The sequence below is a fragment of the Thunnus maccoyii genome, chromosome 8, assembly GCF_910596095.1.
Source record: "Thunnus maccoyii chromosome 8, fThuMac1.1, whole genome shotgun sequence".
NCBI classification, from domain to species: domain Eukaryota; kingdom Metazoa; phylum Chordata; class Actinopteri; order Scombriformes; family Scombridae; genus Thunnus; species Thunnus maccoyii.
The window spans coordinates 12198546-12222852 of record NC_056540.1 but is presented as its reverse complement, the minus strand read 5'-3'; the positions used below and the strand labels follow the sequence as shown (position 1 = coordinate 12222852).

Sequence of the window (24307 nt, the reverse complement as noted above, 5' to 3'; positions counted from 1 at the left end):
ATTTATTGAATGCAATTCTCTTATGCAGAGAATAGCCTTTGTGCCTAGTCTATTATATGATGCCAATATTTAGAGCAGGCCAGGCTAAAAATCAATATCCACTGTCATCCGAAGAATGACATGCCTTCCCTGAATATGCCAAATAGAGCAGAGCCAGATAACAATTTGAGTCCAATTGTTCCGTTAAGAGGACCAATCAATGTGACGGGTGTAAGTTTTTTGTGTTTGGCTTCTTAAACAGAGATGTTGTGTGGTTGCATGTGTGAGTGAGGTGGTGATTTTTATTATCATTGTACATTTTCTACGAATATGTTTAATGCATTATAATATATGCGATTAAGATTATTAGATTAAGACAGAAATTAAGATGTGAAAATGCTGGACTAAAGGTGCAGCACAAATGTTATTGAAAAAAAATAAAATTAGAACACAGCTTTATACATATTATCAATCAAATACATTTTCTAATAGAGGCTGGAGTATTTTGTTGCTGCCTAAGTGTCAAATTGTGAGCTATAGCCTTAAAAACGACATTTTGCATTGTTAACTAAATCTTGTTTAAAGTTAATTATGCTTGTTTCATACCAAACAAAGTAATTAGTGTTGGATCAAGTAAAATTTTAAATGTTGTCTTTGAAACAAACACTCGAGGCAAAAAATGATTGAACCTTGTTTTTGTTGTACACAATACTATCCTCATCATGAGGAATCGAGGGAATTTTTACATGAGGTTTGGTGATTCACTCAAATGAGAAATTAAATATTCCATTTTCTTTGATAGAATCTCCTGCATATATTTGTTGTTCAGAAAGTAAATTGGTGTGCATATCAGCTCCCAGCTGTGTTGTTGTCCATGTCTGTGCAGAGAAATCACAGCAGGAGACACCATCAACATCATGGTACTAATTTGATTTATAGCATGGTGTATGCTAATGAATTGTTTGAAGAGGGCATATTTCTCAACAAAAAGACAACAATGCTGAGAGAATAAATCTATTCTGCATTTTGAAAACAACTCAGAATGATTAAGCATTTTTAATCCTGTTATAAATGTGTAACAAACACTGTACAGTACACAATTAAATATCATCACACAGCAGCAAAACACTATATTTTCTGTAAATGCTGCAGATATTAGGTATGACCATTCTAGCCTGCAGGTAATAGTGTCTGTAGGGGAGAAGGTTAGTATGCAGAACATGTGAAGACTGATTGCATTCTTATGCAGTGAAGCACATTAGCCAACCTTTGCCTTCCCCTCAGAAACTATTCATATCCCTGTTTTGATTGTTAAATTCATGTCAGGGTTTTGTTTTTCCACAAAGCTGAGGCCATTTACTCTCAATAAGATTCAATTTTTTCCTACAGCTCAAGCCGCACAGAAAGCTGTGAAGCCCCAAGGCACCACTGCCGCCTCCTACATCAGACACTTGTGGGCGTATCCATCTTTTTGTCAAAGTAAATACTGAGAACACTGCTGCTGTTGCCCATCACTGTGGTGTATATTTTTTGCAGTCATTTGTCTTCAGAGATTTACTGTTAAGATGTTTACGTTTTCCACAGAAGTCATGGAGTTGCTGCACTTGAACAAAGATTCATTCTACTTCTGTAGCAGTAAAAATAATCAATAATGTGACAGGTTGTTTTTTTTTTGGTTTTTTTTTGCATTAAATTATTTGAGTCTCCATAAAAGTCTGTGAAAGTCTCCTTAAAAGTCAAGATCAAAGTTCTGGGTCTTGTGTTTTTTAATGATACAGGGTTTTAATGTACAGTCAGAGTGGAGCAGTGGAGCCAGTCTTTTGAACTTTTAAAGAACTAATTATCTCTTTCTCTGACACGACACACTCATTGTTCTTAATAAGCTGTAGTGTGCAGAGGAGTTTGTTGGCTCGTATATTGTTGCTAAAACAAACATTATCAAATCATTTGTAGCTTATTTTGGTTTCAAGGGGGAGTGATAAGTATACCATGATATAAGATACATAAACTGAATCAGACAGAAACTCATCTCACACATACAATGACCTTTTTTCATAGGTTACCCAAAAGAGAAAAGTAATTACTTTTGCTACTTTGAGTTTTCCATAGAAAAATCTCATCTTATTTGAACATGCCTATAAGTAGTCATATGTTGAAGTAGATTAGCCATATTTCAATTAAAGGTTTAAATAGAATCAAATTGATACCCTTGCTGCTGGGATACTATCGTTATCTTGCTTATGATTATCATTTGTTTGCAGATTATAATCTGTAATCATGCTGGGCTATCACAATAAATCAATACAGCAAGTTTCCTGCTTGATGAGAAGAGTGGAAATAGGATTTAATCTTTGTTAACTTTAACTTTATACCATGGATGTCAAACATTAACCATGCCATTTATGACCTTGGCAAGTTCACCAATTCTAGTTTTTCCTGTGGTGCCTCCCACACAGCAGCTTTGTCCACGCCGTTCACAGCTCCATCATTCCCTGTGCAACATTTAACAAAGCTTCTTATAGAAAATGAAATGACAAGCAGGCAGGGTCACCTAACAAAACCACATCTCATGAGGCTTCTACGTTTCTTACTCTCACAAATCACTGTGCTCGCTTGGTTTCCTTTTATCAAAGCGGCGCACATTTACATTGATGCCTTTAGATTTTATCACAGAAGAGATTCATGTGAAGTATACTGAAGGCAAGTTGTCCCCCACTTTATTTGGCATGTTGACTTTGTAGCAGGATTGCACGGTGGTGTTGCAATCCCGCTACAGCATGATCGAACCAATACAAATGTGCTCTTAGTTCTGGGCTGTCGACATCGTCGTGCTCAGCTGAAAGATGGGTTCCTTCATGATGGAGCTGCGTGCTCTGTGCTGCTCCGCTCGCTGGGCGGTGGGGCTGTTTCAGGACAGAGTCAGTGAGTAATACCGCATGCTGGCTCTCATTGCAGCAGATTACTTATCTATTGATTGAAACCAGCGTTCTGCAGATGGATGCCTTTGGAGTGTGACAAGTGCTTTAACAACCCCGGAACCTAATGCTCCTTAACGTCACTTTGGGTCCATGTTAAATAATGTCCCATCTCTAAGTCACCAGGATTCACTCACGGTCAATCCCAGCAACGGAAAAGGAATCCATCTTGATTGGTTGTCTTCAGGCCAAAAGATCTATGGCCGCAATTACATGTAGCCACTCCTCACTGCAGCTGGTGAGATGTAATAAATAGCATTAAGGACTGTGAAAATCCTTTAAATACACTTTCCCCCTTCTCTTCCTGGTTGACAGTTAGAAAGAGCAATGAATTCCCAGCGATCGTTGGAAGCAGCCCGTGAGAAGCAGAACGCTGTTTCTGCTGCTTATCACTTTCACTTAAGCTGCTCAGGAGATTCAGTCACACATGCACTCAGATGAGTACACACACCCACACACACACCCCATCACACAGTGCCAGCCTTTTTATTGTTCATACTAGGCGGGGGATAAACCACAGTGCAGTGGAGCGGCCGGCTCTTTGTCCTTCTGATGGCTTCTTTCACATTAAAATACAGTATACCTCAAGACACTAGGAGCCAGATGCATAAACGATGTGTACACACAAAAACCATAGAGATGCCATTAACCGCACATAAACTGGTATTATGAACACTGAATGTGCTGTGAGTAGGGCTGGGCAATATAGAAAAAGTCAAATATCATGATATTTTTGAACAAATACCTCGATATTGTGACAATATTGCAGGGATGACTACCAGTGCTTTCACAAAATATTTACACAAAGAGATTTTTGATAAATAATCATCAGTAATGTGGATATAATGACTAAATGGGTAAAGGCAAATATTTGGTAGGTAAATAGGTAAAACAGTCTGGTAAGTTCAGAAAATTACATCACTTTACTGTAATGCAGCCTTTAAAACCAGCAAAAGACAACACTTATGCCATATCACGATATTACAATATCCAAAATATCACACTATTGATATGATATCAATATATTGCCCAGCCCTAGCAGTGAGAATGTGCGCACCTCAAACATTCTTCAGATCAGGTTTACACATGTTTTTCTAAAGCGATCTGAGGGTGATGTGATGAGGTGGAGATGAAATATAAGCTGAGAGACAGAATCCTTTGGTAAAACTATTTGTTTTGGTTGACAACCAGCTGCATTGATTGTGTGATTGTTTGCATTTACTTAGAGATCTGTAAAATGCCAATCAAAAGCACATTTATAAATGTAATATTGATTAATTATTTTTGTGTGATTCATTTCATCATTTTTTTAAATTTACATTGGAGTCAACATTTTATTTTGCTGTTTAATATTCTTTTATTTTATCCTTAGTTGTGACACACCTTATAAAGTCGGTTTAGATATGACAGCTACAAACAAATCATTGATTACATGATATCACGGCCAGCGATGGTTTATATGTCCATGGGATGAATTGATTCTAGGGACACTATAAAGAGCCCCACAGCTGTGCATAATAGTCACGTGTAATGACAGCTGTTCTGCTGTTGGAGAACCTCACCAGTGCAACACAATCAGTGATACGGCACTTCTTCTTTTCCATTTGTTTCACTGACAGGTGTACAGACTGGTGGAGCAGACGGCGAATTGATATCAAAACGGCTGATTAAGGGCATGTCTTCATCCATTAATGGCTAATTGTGGGAGTTCCACAATGACTAAGATTTATAAAAAAAAAAATAAAAAAAAACACGCATACGCACAGCTTTATAAATCTGACGAAAGTCATGCATATGCATATTTCTGGCTTGTGCGTACACACAGTTTTAGTCATGAATCTACTGTACACAGAGTTTTATGTATCTGGCCCCAGGTGTTTCACTCAGTAACTCCTGTATTTGAACCAAATGTTTCCTTGGCTTCCTCCTGTCAGGTTCTGGCACAGATCCATCACAGATCCCTAACAAGTAGCCTTAAGTCAATCAGTTGTGTAATCTCAAAATGTTAGAGGCTGACACATCCGCATGAATGTTTAAGATGAGTCACAAGTCATCTGAAATGTCAGGCTTAATATGTTTTTATACCAAGCTGTAAAGCAGCTTGCAGTGGCTAACATATGGGAGTGCAGAAATCCAACTTTTTATTTGTTAGCTCAAGCCATTACTGACAATGGTTGCACAGTTCGCACCGACAGAGCTTTTACTGAGTTATTTTTAAGATTGGCTGACTTTCAAACATGATCATCAAAAGCTGGACAACTGCACTTTTTATGTGTCCAGCCAAACACATCTTAAGTTTTCTATATTATAACCCGAAGCTGACCTTTTTCCTCAATATGGTTTACATGGCTGGATATAAACAAACATGATGGCAAAGCAGAAGCTGACATCATAACATTTCACAAGTGAAATCGGCCTGACACCCCCTATCATCTTGGTTGCTTTAGCCTCAAAAAATATTTCCATACCAAGGGCATCCACACCCAGAACAAGGAGGTTTTTCTGCCTTAATCTTTATCTCTCCCTGTCAGCAGCACCACAGCCAGACACCTTATTCTCGAGTCTGCACCTCTGTCGTTGCTTAATGTGTTTTTCCTCCCTAATGCTTATAATTTGACATCTAACAAGGAAATGTTTTGATTAATTGGGCACTCTCACACAAAATTACTTTTGCTATTTTGGAATACACATGCAACTTCAAGAGTAGGTATATGTTGACCTGCCGTAAAAAGATGTTTTCACTTGACCAAACCGCATCAACAGATTGTATTTTAATAATTGTAAGTGTGGATTGGAAGGAAGATGTTGTTTTTATAACAGCTGTTTATTTCACAATGAAGATGTCAAACTTGTTGCTGTGAGGAAAAAAAGAAAGCAAAAAAATATACAACTGGCTTTGAGCTGTTAGCCTATTATTAAATCTTCTAATTCAAGCTTTATTAATTTTCAAACAATTCTTACAGGGATTCAAAGGAGGAGGACATTTTTTAATCAAACATCAAAGAAGCTCATTTTCATAGAGCAACCCTTTGGCGTAGAACCCACAATAGGATTTCTTGTGTTGGTTCAGGATGTTATTGCTTTCCTGTTTCATTTTTATTTTTGGCAAGATTACAATTTCTCTCCAACTCTTTCTCGCAGTTTTGTTCAGTCGAGGGTGCTTTTCCATTTGCACTTTACCAAAGCGCAGGAACAAACTCCCTCTGAGAGTGACTGGTCTTCACTTAACTACAAGCTTGAAAATAGCTGGACACTGTGGCCTGTCCATAAAAAAAATACAGTGATAACTGAATATCCTGCTGAACTGGACCATTTGCCATCTCCACTCTCTCATTTACCATAGATTTGCCTTGATGATTTCCTGCTGAAAATCAATGATTCACTCACTTTCAGAATAGGGGCTCCTCTGAGGGTGTTGGCGAGGTTCTCCCAGTGGCAATGATTTCAATCAAGAGGCGTGTGAATTCTCGAGCATTTCACAATAGAATGGAACACTGTAATAAATTGGACAAATAAGTAATTTCTGTGTAGAAGATGGATTTAAATTGATTCATGTTGCGAGCTCTCAACACACATGCACTCTGACACATGCTGCATGCACAAAGATGTACATACAAACATCCCACATACGCACGCGTTTACTCACTGGCTCTGCAGCTGCAACCATTGTCAACATTTTACTGGCTACATCAATTCAGAATACCGAGATGCTGAGCTAAAGAAATAATAAAACACTAAGGCTATTCTCACATACATACAGGCATTTAATAATGTTGACCTTTATCAAATGCAGGCTTGCGTTTGCAATACTTGCAGCTTATAGTGTCAGAAGAAAAGTGAAGAGGAGAATGAACGGAGGGAGAGTAACAACAAGCAGCAACCTTCAGATACTGTAGTAAAAGGTATGACATGTAAAAGCTTTGCTGTAAAACTGCCAGAGATGTTGGGATGGTTTTCTGCAACGATGCACTGTTTTTGCTTAAAAACATTCATCCCAGTAGAAAAGTAATCTAATTACTATTTACCTAATGTTCTATTTTTTGACATCATATCAACAGCTTGTTATAAATGAAGCTGTGAAAGTATTTTTTTAAAGACAAAGCCAAATACTTATTCTTGTCTTAAGACATTTGTTTGATATATTGATTTCTTCATTAGCTTTTGATTACCATTGATTACCATTTTTTCCTGACTGAAAACTGTCAATAAAAGATACAGCAAAGCCTCCTCAAAATCTATGAAATGCTCATAACCATGCCAGCCTGACCCATGTGTCAGAAAACATTGTTTTTCAGTCGGTGGTCTGACACGTTTGTCTAAAGGGCAAAATTGCACAATTAATTTGACAGCAAAGGGATGCGACGCAATGGTGCTTTAATCCCGTAAAACCACTGCAAAGTGTTGGCAGGTTTAATCCCATATTACCATTCACATAAGAATGTGTTATCCTGCAAGACTAATCTTCAATCGTAACGAGCGACATGTCCCGCGTATGTGTCTGCTAGCTGAAGCCTGGATGTGTCTTGGTTGGACTGTTGCTTTCCCTCCCTGCTGAGATGACAGAAATCTTAAATATGGCCAGGATGTTTGCATGTGGACAAGGATTAGCAAGTGGCTTTAACTGTTGAACAGACTTTGTAATAAGAACCAGATGAACTCTATATCATGCTGTCTCATAGGCAAAACGGGAGCTGTCCATGACTCCAGTTTTTACCAATTAGGTCATGCTGTCCTATCAGTAGATCTAAGCCTGTAGTTTTTGGCTGTGCAGAAATCTTGTTGCAGGCCTGGGTTTTTTTTTTTTATTCATGGAGGACTTGCTGCTCCTAGCCAGGTGGAAGCAGAGCAGTAATAAATGTGGTCCAATATATCATCCACAGCACATTACAGGGGAGCTGGGGGTGATTATTCATGCCAGCAGGGGCATGAACAGACCTTTCAGGGGTTCATGGGCTCAAACTTTGAAAAGGGCGTCTCCCTCATCTTTTCTCAACAGGGTAGGTAGACTCTCCCTGTGTCTCCAAGGCCGTTGGCTCAACTTATCTTGTAATAAATGCGGCAAAATACACAACATCAGACTTGGATAATGTGTAAATGTCTTTTTTTTTTTATACATTTTTTTCTCAGCTGATTACTTGATGAGTCTGGATTGGTTTTCACATGTATTTACCAAGGTCCTTTGTTTGTTTTCATGCACTTACTGTAATCATCATTGAATTTTTTAACCTTAATCATCAGTGTCAAACACAGCAGCATGCAATTTGTCGTGTTTACGTTGCATTGTTAACTCCTCGGGCTGCGATCATACAGACCATTCTATTAAGCCTCACTGAATCTTAAATCCTAGAATTAGCTTCTCAGACGGGTGTAATCAAGACTGCAATTACCGCACTTGCAGTGAATCAACTTTTTCCCCATCAGCCACATTCTTGGACTCAATTAAAGCTGGCACTTGTACAGTCATTCAGTCAGGGGCCGGGAAATGATGGTATTGTGAGCAGCGGGACGCGGGGTGAAGGTAGATGGGGCGTTATGTTTGGAGCAGCCTGTGTTTACTGTCTGTGGCTATCAGGGCACACACAGAGACAGATGAGGCACAACAGCTGGCCCTAATGCGTGTTGGGTAGGATCAGCCCGGCCCAGTCGCAGCACATCAATAGACCCATACGTTAGCTGACAGGGAGAGCACTAAACTGTGCTCGTCTAGCAGGTGTCACGGGCCCGGCCCCAGCATAGGTGATAGAAAAAGAGGCAATCTGTCTTTCCACTGGAGGTGTTGTGTGGGGGGGTGTTGGGTTGCTACTGGACATCAGAGCTCTAATCCTTAACAAAAAAGAACAAAGGGCTGTTTTACACAATAACAAACATTCATAACCTCAACCAGCAGCACTTCCATGAAACAACTGCAGGGACCAGCCAGGTGGTCGCTGGATGTCGGGCGGGATGTGTCACTTGCGACTGGTCCTCATGGTACAGATATGATGTTGATTTGTTTGTGACAGTGTAGATATATTAATAATAAAGCCTGTGTGTCTTACTGATGTATGCAATCTCATCTCCATTTAGGTTTAATGCTTCTAGCGTATGACTTTCTATATTATTATGTACAGTGGCAGGCTATAATTTGATCAAAATGGAACAAAGAGAAATTTTGTTGTGTGTGTTGTTGTTGTTGGCGTGTGCGGAGTGTGAGCGCTGTGAAACTGGAAATTACAAGTCTCACTGTCTTGTAATTTGCTCTACAAAAAAAAAAAATCTGTTAAGTAGGAAGGAAAAAATGAATCAGTACAATTTGAATTTTATAAAAATGACTTTAAAGAGATCATTTTATCTTCTGAGGAGCTTAATTTTTGGCAACAGGTTACTAATTTTCAAAATTACTAGTTCAATAATGATGATACTAATGATAATGATAACAATACTTATAATAGTCTCTATTTGCCACTACGTGCACAGTTTTTTGTGCAGTAGATCTCTTTACATTTATGCATCTCAGACAGCATGATGACCATACATTTATTACAAATGTGGATTTAATTACAGAAGCAAAGCAATAAAGTATTGAACAGCTAATAGCACAGTATTTTTTTTATTGGTCAGGTTTCATCATTAAATTTGGAGGAAAAAAACTAACTGCCTCTGACACTAAATCTGAGAACAGTGGATACAATCAGCTTTTTATCTGCTGAGACACAGCGACAGGCGCTTAAAAAATTCAGTCATTTGTCGAGAGGATCTTAGAAATATTGAAAATAATATGAAAGTGCTGTCTGTGAAACAGAAATCTGTCAGGAATATCTTTATTTTGCACTTTCAATCAAATGTATTCAGTGTGCAGTATAAATAGAGGGATTTGTCCTGATATTAGTCATCTTTACAGCTGAAAGTAATTGAGAGTGTGTGTATCGATACTGACACACGGTACAATACAAATCACACCACATCTACACATACATCCTCCGTTTGACTAATATAAGGCCCATAATGTTGCACCTTGTCTGGGTTGCTGGCTGTACTCAACTCTGAATTTCAAAATCTATATGGTAGACTGAGTGCCTTTATTTTGTTTGTTTTTTGGGGTTTTTTTTTTTTTTGGTTTTTTGATAAACGTTTTTTTCCCTCACAATTTCTAACACAAACACTTGAATGCACCATTTAAACTAGATATTTGAAACAGTCCCGAGTCTCAGCTGAAATAAAAAAAATTTGCAGAAAGTTGATTTTTGCTCCTCTGAGAACAGAAGTACACATTCTTCAGGGCCTTTACAGGTGTGCAGTAATAGATTCAAGATTCCTTTTCAGTATATACAATACAATCCCTTAATTAGCACTTATTAGCACAATCAATTATTTTACACTCAGTGTTGTTCAGTTGTTGTTGCTTTCCCTTGTAATAGTTTTTAATATGTTACTTTTATTGTTTATTATTGTTGAGGTTTTTTGTTTGGTTTGTTTTGTTCTCATTCTGTCCTTTTGTACGTTATGTCTGTTTAGGTGCATTTTTTTTAAATGTGTTTTTGCTAGGCTGCAAATCAAATTTCCCATACAGTATTGGACAATAATGAAGTAAATAAAAACATTCAGCCTCTAGATGCAACATGTAAATAAAAGGAGTTTCCTCACACTTCCAGTCTTTGAGCTAAGCTAATAGGTGGAGTTAACAGGTATCATCTGTCACCTAACTCTGGGTGACAGGACAATGACAAACACATTTCACACATTTTTTGACTCTTCCTTAAGATGCTGAAAATGCATTCAAACATTTAGCTTATTTTTTAAGATAAAACATTCTTAAACATGTTTCTCCAGTTTTATCCTGTATTTTTCTGTGGATACTAGTGAGATGATTTGACTGGGAGATAATTTGACCTTGGTGGGCAACCTTACTAGCAGAACTTAGCTTTTGTTTCAGTTTGCTGCAGTGGTAAATTTGCACAAATGCTGCTACATATTTTTCCTGTCCGCTCTAGTGAGAAAGACTGGCAGTGGTCCTCCCACATTTGGTCTAATGTGTGTTGAGGTGATCGCTGGATGTCTCGCCATGTCCAGCTCTATAGGAGGAAGTGGTCCATTATATAGACAAAGAAATCAAAGCGAAATGAGGCCAGTCATGCTAAATTTACTATAACTTACATTTCCTATTTTCAAATTCTGAATTGCCACCAAAACCAAATTCACTGAGTTGTTCCTCTGTACACGGCCTTTCAGGGTCGTCACCTGCCTTGCATTTCAAAGCAGTCCCCCCAAAAAAACCTTGAATATCACTCCATTACCCAAATGGCATTGAAATACTGTGAGCCTATAGTTCAAGACTCCCACTTTCCTGGTAGTTTTACTGTCAAACAAGAAAAGCCTAATTGCAGTTAGTCACCAGGACTCTTTTCTATGCTGCATACAGGAAAGAACAAGGTGGTACGCTGACTCAATTTATAAAAAGCGTTCTTATTAATTTAGATAATGATCTCTCTCACCGTTAAAGCACTTCCCTCTATTCTTCACACTATTATAGTCATTGGTCGACAGCCTCGATAAGATGTCTCCACTAGACTGATAGCTTAAATTCTATTGGTATATTTTCCAGGAGCAAAGTGCCTCTTTTCAGATATTTATTGCCAGTCACCTAATGCTTTGCTATTGTTCATGCGCATTATTGGGTTGGATGTGGAAGCCATTTCTGTCTCTGTAATGTAGAGCGTGGCCATCAAGGCTCTTTATGGATTTAGGAAAGCAGGGAGGAGGAAAAACCCAGACCGGTTATTTTTGAGGGGAAACTCGGGAGAAAGGTCTACCGTGCTCAACATGTACACTATAATAACAAAGCAAACATGCTGACTTTGTCCTCATAGTGGGTTTTTTTTAGGTATTCACAATACATAGATGACAGATTGAACGGCTCAACTCTCAGTGGGAGGATCTCAAGGACAGTTTGAGGAATTTGTGTATTGTGCAGGAAGCCGTAACCCCTCTGCAGATGTGAGTGGGAGAAAAAAAGAAGCTGACCATTGTGTTGATGAATTCATTTTCCCTCAGTGTCAGTTGAGCCTGCTTCTGCTTGGTCTGTGTCAAAACCACATTGAGGACTTTGTTGTACTGACAGTGACAGTGACAATACATTTACAAAGAGTGCAGAATATGAGCAGATATGTGAGCACTGGACTGCTAATCGTTCAGAAATAGACGAGTTTATGGTGATTTGGTAACAAGAAAAATTATTTCAGTAAGTGCCCCAAAGAAGCAAAGCAGCTGATGTTATTATATACAGACTAAAATTCCAAGGATCTTCTGTACAATGAGTGCAGCTCTCTTGTTATCAGACGGTGCATGCCTTCAGCCCTTATTTGTGGAGAGGTGTTATTAGCAGCGTAGCGGTGCTGTCCCACCTCATCACATCATCTGTCAGAAGATCATCAGTTGCTGAAACGGCACAGGAAAAGGATCGCTGTGCACTGCTTATCTAGCTCAGACACAAGCAGCCTCTTGTCCCTGTGACTGGTGGAAAGTAACTAAGTACATTTATTCAAGTACCAGTATGGTTGCTGGAAATCTCCGTTGTCTCACCTTTTCAAGAGAATTATATGTCTTCGCTTTACAACTGTATTCACTGGTTACTTTGCGGAATAAGACGTCACATGAAACACATCTGAAAACCTCAGAAGAGAGGCTTGATATACCCAATGGTATATCAAGTAGTCAGCTGTAGCACCACCTGGATCAGTCACAATGCTGCTTGTATGTTACATCAATAATTTAACACCACAAACAGGACCATTGCACAAAATTATTTTTTTTTAACTTTTGACATAAATATTTTAACGCAGGTTTATGTTTTAATTGAGTGTTTTTGTATTGTGGTATTGCTAGTTTTATGAAATAAATGAATAAAGAATATAAAGTCTGTGATATTCTATATTTTTCTTATTGTCAACAAACTCCATGAAAAGAGTAAAACCAACAATTAATTGACTTACTAGTATTGTCTGTGCAGCTATAGCCCAATGCAGTTGTTCCTCTGTGCCATAGACCTTCATTGTGGTCCAAAAACTATATTAACCCTTTTAGTTTTTGTGTTTCCTTCATTTATAGGTTCATGGCATAGTCGTTAAATGTGTCTCCCAGGTCTTCTTTAAGGACAAGTTAGGCTATTCAGAAATGCCATTTTTTCATGTGAGTAGTACTATACATGCTCAAGGACAGTTTTTATGGTAAAAAACTAAAAATGGAAATGTATTTTTGTCTTTATGTACAGAGGTTTTATAATACAGCACAACAATCTATGCATGGATGGACAGAGGAGATTGTTGTGGTTTCAGGGATGTATAAACCATGTTGATGGGACATTCTGAGCCTTAGTAAAGTCAAAAAATTAATTGATGGTGCCAAATGAACAAAATACAAAAACCCCATTTTAATTTATTTAAACACTCTTAATACTTTGCTGATCATAACTGTTCTGTATCGACCAGCATTGCATGAATATATTTTGTGACATAATTCTTTCTTACCTACTTACTTCTGTTTGAGTTTCCAGCTGTTATACATTTGTGGCCATTTTTAAAAATGTATATCTTCAGTAGAAACAAGTGATCTTGGGGCTGAATGCTACAAACAGGGAGGGAAGTCAGAAAGTACTGAGAGACAAACCCACACATTGTTAGTTTTGGCCTTTTCATGGGATTTATTGACACTTCACCAAATGATTAAATAACGCCAGCTTTATCCTTTAAATACTATTTTCGCCTCTGAGTAATATCTGTTCTTAAATATTATCAACACACTGTCATGCTATTCATTGTTAAACACTTTATAGTATATCTTCAAAGGAATATTGATGAAGTGAAATATACAATGCCTTCATTTTCTCAAGACTACGGAGTTAGAAGTGTTGGGAATTGTCTGTCACAGGTGTGGGGAATTACATTGTGTAGGCATCAGCAGTCAGTCTAAAGTAGCTTAAGGCCTGTAACATTACATCTGATCTGCAGGGTTAAGGCAGAACAAGCACTGTGCTCAAGTGTGGTGCCATCTCTTCCCTCTTCCTTCTTGTATACCAGCCTCAGCGTTGTTGAAGCAAAAGAAATAGGGCTGTCTGGGTGAAAAAAACAGGTAGACACATCAGCTCCATTTTAGGAAAAGGTTATTTTATTTAGATCTCTTGGCGAGCAGCATGGTCTACTTTTTACCTAATGTGCAATTTCCCTCCATTTTCACCTCATTGACGTCAGCAGTGACTTCACATCGGTCTGTATCATTATTATTATTATTCAGTCATCAGTGGACAGGGATGTATGTTCAAGGGGTACTATTTAATTTTCATCACTCTTGATGTTCAAGACAAGGTGAGGAGTCATGTACAGATTACAGGAGTGATTACCAATGCACAGATAAAGGCCAAGTAACATGAGTCATTCTCAAAGAGGATAATATTCATTTAAGTGAGAAGGCTAAGCTGTTGAACCAGCTGCCATCACTGGGATTTTGACGGGACATTATCCGGATCAGAGTTGTTGTTTTGCATAAACTGGTGTGAATCTTACATGTGGCTGCTGTATCAGGATTTTGTTTGATTCACCAAAGTTAGTGTTTCATATGTAATTTTACTTCCTTAAATTGGCTAAGAAAACTCAAATCTTTTTTTTTTTGAGGTAAATTAACCTGAAATGGAGGAGGAGGTGTGTTTTTGAGTAATGAAAGATGTGCTTCCTTCAAAACCGATTTGTATTCATGCATTGCTAAACCACAGGCACCAGTGTGTCTTTGCTTTTGGTTGTGATGTCAGGAGTACTGGAGGAAGCAGAGGGAAAAAAAAATTAAAAATTGGAGAGAATAATCAGAAAACTGTTCAGGTTGAAATGAGTTTTCCCCTCTGCTCGCTGCTTCTGCCTTCGACTGATACCCTAAACACACGTAGAGTTCAGATGTGCTTTGGTTTGCTTCGGAGGGAAAGTCATATCAGATAACCAGCTCTGTCTTTCATTTCTAGACAGGTTTACACTTATCTACATAATTCTCAGTTATATTTCTCTTTCAGGTCCGGAGCCTCTGGAATCCGTGTCTTTGCTACTTGTGAACATGTGACATTGTGGTAAATGCGTTTGTCTTTTGATAATGCTGCTGCCACATGTCTGCATTTCTTACACTTGCAGTATTTATTATTCTCCTCCTGCATGGATTATAGAAGCAAGAGGTGGCATTTGATGTAAGCCTTTGGAACATTGAGGATATAGAAAATGAATGGATGTTAGAAATTACTTTACATATTTATGTGTTTTTCATGGATCATTAAGTGAGCAAAAACAATTTTTAGCAACGATGATAGAGGGATAGCGAGGTCAGCTGGTCTGCTGTTTTGGTCCAGACTGAAATATATTAACAGCTGCTGGATGAATTGACATGCAATTTTGTACAAATATTCATGGTCTCCAGAGAATGAATCCCAATTACTTTTCCTGCTACTATGAGGTTGACGTTTTTGGATTTTGGGTTTTGGTTTTTAGTGATCTTTCTCAACAACTGTAATATGAGTTGGCGTGAAATTTGGTACAGAAATTCATGGTGCCCAGAGGATGAATCATAGTGACTTTGGTGATCCTCCGACTGATTTTCTAGCACCATCATCAGTTTTCATTTCCTCAATACTTTGGTTTATGACTACAGACCTTCAGAACTAATGACATTCGTTTGTGTTCTTTGTGTTTCGTGCTAATTAGCAAATGTTGGCATGCTAACAAAGATGGTTAATATTGTAAACAGTTGACTCAGAAAGCCCATGTCTCTTTTTCAAAAAATGAAGCTCAGACAAATTTGAACAATTTAATTTGTTTGAAGTAATTTGAACACAACCCATATAGTGTAATGTGTTTGAGATCAAATTTGCTGTCATCATCATATATGGCCAGCGATGTCCATCTATCAGTGGTCAGAGTGTGTCTTACTGTTCAGTATAGTCTTTATATTTTCCTGAGTGGTGTCATATAGTTGCACTATGTGTCTTGAGATTGCACTGTGTCTGAAGTAGGCAGTCAGACAAGGTTGCACAGTTGACTGCTGAGCTGGTGAGTCCTCAGATTTTGTTGTTGTAGTAGAGTAAGGCAGCTGCTTTTCACAGAGTTGGCAGACAGCTTTATCTTTGTTGGTAATTTTGCCATCTATGGTGCAGCCCCGAAAATAATACCACACACTGCTTCTCGCTGCTTGCTTTGGTGTTGGGATTATCTGATCAGCACAGCTTTGCTCACTAGTGTCTTTCTCTTTTTTTTTTCTTTTATTAGCTTAGTTTACTGATCAAAGGTTACCAGGTAGATTACTAAATCAAAGAGCATGCAATAGGTCAAGCTGATAGTGAATTTTAAGAACACCCTCTGCTGGATCAAAAGGCCAATTTCACATGCTCTGCCGCGCTTGTAGACAGTATAGGCAGTATACAGTATATTTAGATGGTAAATTTTGAATTGAAACAGGTCATTACAGTTTGAATATGTCATTTACCCCAAGTTCAAAAGTACAAAAGTTCCAATTTCAAATAAAAAGTGACAGCCCTATCTATTTCTGGACACAATAATGACATCTGATCTACAGGCCTTTCATTTACACCTGGTATTAAGGTGTTGTTATCTTAGTTCTGCCTACGTTGTGATCAGATCTAGGCATATAAATTAGTTAGGTGAAGCTGTCAGACTTGTTGACCACCTCCAGATGTGATCTGGAAGAACACATCATATTTACTCCTTGCATTAACATGTGTTGATCCTCCAGATACAGATCACATTGTAACGCCAGTTGTAAATGGGGTCTTAGTCTTATTAAGAAATTGGTTTAATGCAACTACATAATCAAATTCTCTACCAGTGAGATTTCCCTTCTGTACTTAAGCATGTGTTTCCTTGTCTGTACAGCATGCTGTAAGCGAGCATAGTGTGTCGACCGCTACAGTAAGCGCTGGTGGCTTGTTAAATTGGAAACTTGGTGCTGGCATTGTGTTTCAGTAATTAGAGTTGAACAGGTGATGCTTTATCTCAGCCTTGTTATGGATCATATCTTCGTGTTGTTCTAATTCTCTGTCTGATTCTGAGGAGCCTCCATGCTCTGTCACACTAATTAGATGGTGCGAGTCATCCCCCATTTCTTTCTACCCAGATCTTTACTGGGAGGAGGATAAATGATGAGAGGAGGAGGAGGAGGAGGAGGAGGAGGGAGAGACGGGAATAGGCAGGTTGACGTGGTTGACAATTGTCGCAAGGGGCCTCACGTTTACATCAGTTTGTGTCAAAAGCGTTCGGAGCAGATTGAATAACTTTGCCGACATCAGCAGTTATAAACTCTCCCTTTGCTGGTTTGTCATTTTGCCAAATTGAACCTGTTTATTTTGGACGGTCCCTAAACTAGTAGTGTATTTTCTGTGAGGAGGTTTGGCACTATAGTGCGCTGCGCTGCGAGGCCGGCTGAACGAGAACATGTTTTATCTAATTGTAAAGCTCTCAAAGTAACAATGTTTGTAATATGAGAAATGGGATATGAAGCGAGTTTCATTTCAGCTCTGAATTGCAAGTTGTAGTGTTCTGTTCAGTTTTTCTAGCATCATAGACAATATACGTAGATTACCAGCGATACTGACATTCCATTATTTTAAGGTTTATGGCTCTTGATCATTATGGCAGTCTGCCTCACTGTGCAGCTGAAATTGTTCCACAGTTGTAAAATGCAGTGTGTGAAACGTCTCATTTTAGCTGTAGGCATATCCGGTAATTAAAGGATTAACTTGGTAATCTAAATTGTCTCTTGTCTTTTCCTTCCTCCTTCCTCCCATTATTTCCTAACATCCATTTCAAAGATTTAAGAATGCCTCCTTTCCCTCTCTGTCTGCGTTTCTGTTTCTTCCCATGCTGGCACCGAGTTCTGTAATCAACTTGCTTCTGGATAACCTCGTTTCCGGCTAAGCGTAAGGGGACAACAAATCCATGAGCGTGTGCGTGCTTTGGATGGCAAAGAGCACAACTGCGTCTGCCCCTCCTGACAGCCCCGGTTCCTTTGAGGATTGTGTGTAGTTATTAAGTCAAAATGTGTTTAAATCTCCGTGGCTCTTTTGAAAAACAGCATGCACTGAAATGTCAAACAGGTGAGGCTTTGAAGAATCTCAAGCATTTACATCCAGAGTTTTTGCTACAGCAAGGCATTTTGAATCTTCCCCTAAACTGAGCTAAATCTATCAAGTGTCTGCGCTGGCTTTACAGGACTCAAATAAAATTACTATTATTCTTTTTTTCTGTTACTGTGCTTTGTGAATTTCATAAAAAAATATTCTGTGGCCTGTTGAGATGTATTCATTTTGAAGGACCTCTGCAGGATGCTTGTTTGAAATGACCTTATAAACTGAGGGTACCAAACATTAAATATCTAAACTAAGCTTTACACAGCAGAGATGTTAAGTGAGTTTTTGTATCAGTGATTTTCCCCTTTGCTCAATATGCTGTTTTGAAGATCAGCAATAAATTTTAGACTCAAACACTCAAAAAGGAGCAAATTTCTAGCTAATAATGCAACTTGATCTTCGCCATCCTCTGGGTATGAAATATGTATTTTCAGTAGAAACTAAGCTCTTCATCTCTTAAAGAGATGCTATCCAATATAAGGCCATGATCAAAAAGTTTTTTTCTTTTTTTTTTCAAAAACCAGCTAAATGCTCTCACACTTAATTTGCAATGCACTAAAATGTATAATTAAAGAGGATGGCATATATGTAATATGAGTAAAAGACCCAAAGTCAGTGTAGTCACTGAGTTATTCAGCTCAGGCTACAGAGTTTATTGGCGAGTCACAGCCAGTGATTAAATCACTGATATAGAAAACTGATTGTTTGAGAGGATGATTCAGCCATGAAACTGGATTGTCCGTGGAAACATCTGGAAATGAATGGAGACAATGCATCAGCTGTTGCACTTGAGAGATGAATATGGATATTTCTTTCAATCTGGAGACTCTTAGTCCACACGATGTTAATGATACTTCTAAAAATAGGAATGCAGTTTCTGAATCACCTGTCTCACCATATAGAAATTTAAAAAAAAAGATAAAGTTATCTTGTGTTAGCACTCTTACTGTTATGTACACAAATTCAGACTCCCAGCTGTTGATCTTGTTAAGTATCACATTCAGCCATTTATCCACAGACATTTGCACAAATACGCACATTTGCTCAGATAAATACCACCACACACGCACTCGCAGGCTCTCTCGCTTACACACGGCTCTCTAAAATATCAGTTCTCTTACACTGACAGAAACTTAAAAATGGTCTCATAGGTTTCAAGGCAAATCTGCCTTTCAAGACGCCGTCGCCTTGAAAGGCGAACAAAGCAAAGGTGTCGGAGTGTCAGCGCTGGTGGCAAAGGTAGACGGCGCCGAATTGCTTCCCTGCTTGGACTCCCCCCTCCCCCTCCCCCCGTCCCCCGCTGAGGTGTTGCTTCAAATAGATGACAGGAAAAATTAATAAATAAGATCAACGCACCAGAATAAGCAGATGTGTACGCTCCTGTTCAAAGGTGTAAGGCTCATTAATAGTGTTGCTCAGCGCTGTATGTACACAACTAACAGCTCAAACTTTTCTTCCTTGTGTCATTTGTGCTGTTTAATGACATTACTCAAAAAAAAAACCCCACCATTTAAGTGCTGTCTGTTTGAGTTGAGATGATTCATGTTGTCAGCTTTCGGTGGCAATTCTCAATGTTGACAATGTGACCCAAACCTCCTGAGTGCATTTTTCATGGAAATATTCTCGTTGGGGAACACTGTAGGCAGCGTGTTATTAGTATCTTGAATTAATATATGCACACAGATGTACAGCCCTGCATCAATGTACATGCTTAGCAGCCAATTTTCTATTCATTTAAACGGAGGAAGATTGTAATAACATCACATGTGGCATGTGTTAGAATGATTTACATATTCACCCCCGTCCTCCCCTCCTCTCCTTCTGTCCTTCAATGCCTGATTTTTTTTTTTTTTTTTTTTTTTTTTAATCTCCCCACCTCCTTCCACCATGGATACAAATGTGATTTGATGAAGTTTAGGTTGCTATGTGTGCCATCTCTCCTGCATGTTTATTTAATGCATCTCAGCCGTTTCCATACAAGTGAATTTTCACTGCCAGTGATTGATTGTTTCCAGACCAACCTTAATGACCAGGCATATTGCAGTTGCATCTGAATTCGTAGGCGTTTTGAGCAATTCTGTGTAAACCTGCGTTTTTATATGCATGCATAATTGTGCATCTCTCATTGATTGAAAGACAAAGCTGTTTGTTGTGCTGCTTTTTGCCTGTTTGCATGCATGCGGTCCATATTTCGTTTACATGCGTGTGTTTTTTAGGGGTTTTTTTTTTAAGCTTCTTGTGTGTGCGTTTCAGCTTCCTGAATGTGTACGTGTGTGCACAGTATATTCGACAGAGTGCGTGTGTGGTTGAAGGAGTGCTCGTCGAAGCGTGGTTGTCTCATTGAAAAATGTATTTTGAATTGCAGACATGTGGAGGAGTAAATATTTGTCATCTGGAGACAAACATACATCAGTCAGCGGCGCTCCAGATTATATATGATGGTGGATGGAGCCTTCTTTTTTTTTTAACACATCCCATTTCTATTTCTTTGCCTGTGTTTGATCACTCTCAATGTTAATGTTGTCAGAGGCTTATTGATAGCAATTCTAACTATACATGAACAACACCTCTATTGCCAGAACTGTGATGTTCTGAATATACATAATATTTAGAGTGATTGCTCAATGCTTTAAAAGGAACCAGAAGGTCCACTTGTGCAGACTGGAGCACTGCAAAGAAAAACATCAACCAACAAAGTGGTTGTGACAAATTTGATATGGGCTTTGTTGTTAATGGTGGCTAAACATGAAATGGTTTAATATTCTGGATAGTAATTTTAATTGAATTAATTTCAGAGGACATTGTAAGGCGCTGATGGTGTCATAAAACACTTGTTATAGCTGCTGTTCATCACTGTGATGTAAATTATGCCCAGTGATTGCTCAATGATGCTTTCCTTCGGGGACATGACGTTGTAAAAAAAAAAAAAAAAAAAAAATTGTAATTGGCTCCAAAGGGCACACGATGTGTTGTAGCCATGAGGGAGAAACACAAAAGAGGGTTATTTTCTCTCCAGCTACGGTTTTCTCCCTGCTGACATCCTCATACCGCGTTGCATTCAGCAATTCTGTTCTCCAAGTAGATAATAAGGAGTGAAATTAAAAAATAAATGCTTATTTTACAAACGGTGATAACACAAGTCGACAGTTCATGGAACACTGACACTAGCAGAGGAGAAGTGAGGATAGAAGAGGGAAGGCATTTAATTTCAGAATGAGACTTGAGATTTGTGTATATGCACCAAAAAAAAGACACCCTACTCCTAGAAAACGATACAGTAAGTCAAAATCATTGTAAAATATTGGAGATAGATGGTAACAAAGTATGTTTATAAATCTGCAACACGTGTGAAAAGCTAATCCTGTCTGCTTTTTTTTAAAATGCAGTGGTGTGTACGTGTACAGTTACAGCAGTCGCAGGAATGAACTTGAATATATTTTGAAGCGCTTTCGACGGCACCATTACCACTTTATCATCTCTTCCTCTTGTGGACTTGGTGGGTGCCTGACTTGGGAGTTGACGTGGTCAGCTGGACAGATGAGACACTGGGGTCTGTGTGCAGCAGGAAATCTGCCCTGGACATCATGGCTCAGCACACTGGCAGCTGGTGCACCCTTGTTGTGATCATTCTTATGTGTGTGTGTGTGTGTGTGGTTTAGCGTGTTTTAGGTCAGTTGAACTGTCTCTCGAGAGAATAGCAGCTGCAAGACAAATATCGGGTCACAACCCAATACGTCTCTTTTGAGAAGTACAAGAATGGAAATGAATCTTCTTGTTTCTATTTATGATAATGTGTGAAACTGTGTTGACGGCCGCAGAGTTAGGTAATGGATATTGGGCCGCAGTAACCCATCCAGGATATTCTATCAGTTAATCTTCATTTGGTCTATGATCAGCAAGGGAGACATTTAGCACCCTGTTTGTTTTGTTCACACACAAACAACAATGTGGCAATGGACCTGGACGCATTTGTCAATTAATGGCTGCTTTAGCCAATCAGATTCAGTGGAATCTAATGCAGTGCCCATAGTGCTGCTGTATGTCTATTTGATTTGTGCATTGACCCGCAAGGAGTCTGTTAAGTGGCTGATACTCCCTGTGTGTGTTTGTGTGTGGGTGCGCGCGTGCGTGGGTGTGTGCACATTGACTTTGAAGTACATTGTTTCGTGACAATAATCTAAGCCAATTTACTACGCATCAGCCCTCCATTATGGGTTTGATATAAAGCGGTGCGTGACTAGAATGCCCTCCCATAAAATGACAATTTACTTCTCTAAAGAAATTACGTGTTTAACCTCATTAACCTAAAGTGCACGTACTAAAATGGAAGACTAACCTCCATCCGTTGTGACACACACAAGCATGCACACACAAACACAAATTGGAAACATCATCAGAAGTTGAAGGGTTCACATTGAATGTGAAGCCCCCGTAAATCAGAAGCCAGCGGTGAGTTAACAACATCAGAAGTTCATCAAGCTGTTCTCGTGACTTGTCAGTGTCTCGGGTGGCTTTGCTTTTCACTCTCTGTTTCAACATCATCTGTCCTCTATGAGATGATTAACCTGGCAGGTGTGAGGTGAGTCTCGCCCACTGTTTTAGTGAGCTGTCTTCAGTCTGCCGGGAGTACAGAGGGTCAGTCCAACCGGCTAATGGCTGTGGTCACAAAGCAGGAAGCCGGCCCATTAGAAGAATCGGCCGTCATTAGGACCAGCACACTTTCAAACAACCTGACCTACTGGTCCCACACTGTTTATTAGCAAAGTTTTAGCTCTCCATTAGAGCAATTATGCCCACTATTCATGATGAACTGTGGCCTTTTCCTCGACACCACGAGATGAGAAACACACACTCGCATACATAGTAAATAATGTCAGGCGGTTGTGTTGTCCTGAATTGGGAGCTGCCACGTTAATGACATTTTCTTCTCTGCAAATGTGTTGCAATAAGGGAAAATGGGGAAAAAAGGCAAAGTGTCAGCAAGTGATGTATGTCCTTCATTGGATACAGAACATTTAGTTTTCATTAAGAGTTAAACATGTACACGAAACATTAATGGGGTTCAGCTGCAGCAGCGGCGGTGGCTTGCTTCACTGTATCTCATCCTGATAAATTAGCAACTAAGCACACAAGGGTAACGGCAAAAAACGAAGAAGAAAGAGAGACATTAATACAATGTGTAGTGGGAGGGGGACTGACAGATAATGTCTTTATCCAAAGATGGTGTTTATGACGCAATGTAATATTATCCCTGACCCAGGCATCAGCAAGCCGCAAGGAAGAACAAAGGAGGAGAGAGAGAGAGGAGAGAAAGGTCAGCGTGAGTGTTGCCGTTTCATTATGAGAGATGTGGACTCCCATCCTCTCCTGCTGCACAGGGAGTGATGGAGAAGGTTGTTAATGTCTGTTCTGTCAGCCATATTGGATTCAGGGCAGTAAATTAATATTGCACTCCTTTTAAAGGGGTTTTATTTTGGGATTTACTGGTCTCCCCTGAGTGTCGGCGGTGTAAAGAGGTTATTTCCCTCTTTCTACTCCGTTGTGTGTCCTTTCGCTATCTCTCACTACAAGGCTAATATGTTTAGAGAGAAAGAAACAGTGTTCACGCAGGAAGGATGTGTGCGCTGTAGGCTCCGTCATGTCATTCAGCGTTTGTGTCGAACATTTTTCAGCGAGCGTAAAACTTTTGCTGTAAATCGTAGCGTTGTCACCCCTGAAGGACAGCTCCTGTATCTCCGCACAGTGGAGATGTCTCCTATTTGTCATATCAGATTCTGGGGGAATAAAAACAGCATCTGTATAGGGTGTGATTTTAAGTAAACTGGCTGTCTAGCTGTCAGTCATCTCTAACCTAATGCGGATAGAGACCTGGTTGAGGAGCCGTATAACACACTGTGAAGTGGCCTAGTCGCTGAGATAGGATTTATGGCTGCCGGTCCATCAGCAGTGATGTTAAAGGGCCATGATTAAGAGCTGGAGTAAAGACATGGACTTCACTACCTCTCCGACCCAGCCAAGAGCACACAAGGCCAAGCTCTGTCACTGCCAAGTCTTCCCCCATACAGCTCCCTCTCTCTTCTTCACTCTCTGTCCATCTGTCTTCTTCTGCCTTTTTATATATGCATATGTATGAGTTTCAATTCACCAAGGACGCTAAATCTCTGCATTAGATATTTGAGTTTCTTCTGCATTCTCATTCACTAGTCAA

The 24307-nt window shown here is 39.2% G+C and overlaps 1 protein-coding gene across 4 annotated transcripts in view; it reads left to right on the top strand.

Moving 5' to 3' along the window:
* unc5a (unc-5 netrin receptor A) overlaps window positions 1-24307 on the top strand; it is a 143495-nt gene that overhangs the window by 47176 nt on the left and 72012 nt on the right. The window lies entirely within an intron of this gene.